The following is a 1,562-nucleotide window of genomic DNA, read 5'->3' on the forward strand; positions in this document are numbered from 1 at the left end:
GTCTACGGCCATATCACGTGACTATACCGGTTCTCGTCCGATCACCGACGTCAAGGAACGTAGAGCGCAGTGAGAACTTGGATGGGTGACCGCCTGGGAATACTGGGTGCCGTAGGCTTTTCTTTTCATAATTGATTAACACTATGGCGATAATAAATTTAAATAGCCTACATTGCATCAAGAGCATCATGGCTGCTGTTAGTCGAGACACGTCCATACGGCTTCACCTAGATTGTAGTGTGGTAAAGTCAGTTCTTTTGAAGGAAAAGTGCATAGATCCAGGAGAACATCTAACGGCGGTTGAAGAACACCCTGGTAGAGTATGGGATGTGACATTCAACACAGTAGATTTGAATAAATTTTGGCCTGCTCTGTCGAGCGTAGTCTGCTGCACTGCAAAAACATAGCGGTTGCACGACGCTCGTTATGGTTTTGCACGTAACGTATGAATCGGGGGACAACGTGGTGAGGTATATACTAGGCTGTTACGGTAAAGTTGTGAGTGGTCGTTTCCTCACACTTCTCGACTATCCACATGTATTTAATGGGATTCGGCAGTACCAGGTTGAAATCACAAAAGATATCCGTTCATGATTAAGACTTGGTGGAAGGAACTGTTGGGCGAGATATATAGGCCAGTCCAAAACTTGCTTGAAATGTGGAGCAAACGGACATGAAGCAAAACACTGTGACCAGATAACTGCTGTGACTGTGTGCTACAACTGTCATGAAATTGGCCATACAGCAAAGCAATGTGTCACTGAAGTTAAATACACCGTATGCGAAAAGTTGGGGGACACCTCTCGTAGCTGCCCAATTTCCTTTGGAAACAAAATCAGCCCTACCGCCAGAGCCTGAATCAAGGGGTCTGCTGTCGTGCAACAGGAGGCAACGATTGCGGAAGAAACTGACGAGCCAACGGCAAAAGTATCTGACGGCAACACCAATGCCAAAACGGTTGATACACAAGGTATGACACAGGACCTAGAGAATAAAGAAGAAAGTCAAATAATCAACGGACGGTGACACAAATTTGTTCGAGAACACAGAGGTTATGGAGACAATGTCAATAGCAAATCGAACCTCGGGAAGTATCTAATAGCGGAAGGAGAGAGTCTAAACTTCACTTGAAATATCGCCGCAAGAGGACAGCGTTAATGGGTTAAGAGGACAAGGGTTAACGCTTTCCGTCCCAGCTTAAGACCCAAATGAAAAAGTGTCTCAAACCTGAGGCAGTCAAAAGACCAGAAAGATCCACGTCAAGTCTTCGCTTCCCCACCGATGATCCAAAAGATAGTGTGAAAATGTCACAACTTTTTCTACAGGATGAGCCATGGCACTCATGTAAAAGTAAAGGGGTGCCCGGACGCGATTTTTTTTTCACAAACGGGTTTGCAAGTGTGCGTAAATGTGCGTCGGAAAAGTTACGTCATCACCATAGAAACCTTCACTTCGAGGTTCTGCATCCATTTGCTGCAACGAAGTTATACCTGTTCAAAATTACCCGTAGCTTTTCGTGCATAAATTTGGATATGTTTGCAATTGGTTTAGACCTATGTAAT

At 44.8% G+C, this 1,562-nt stretch overlaps 1 pseudogene; it reads left to right on the forward strand.

The window, feature by feature from the left end:
• LOC139957679 (5S ribosomal RNA) lies at positions 1 to 118 on the forward strand (annotated as a pseudogene).
• Positions 119 to 1,562: the final 1,444 nt, after the last annotated feature.

Source organism: Apostichopus japonicus, chromosome 17 (genome assembly GCF_037975245.1).
Source record: "Apostichopus japonicus isolate 1M-3 chromosome 17, ASM3797524v1, whole genome shotgun sequence".
Taxonomy (NCBI): Eukaryota; Metazoa; Echinodermata; class Holothuroidea; order Aspidochirotida; family Stichopodidae; genus Apostichopus; species Apostichopus japonicus.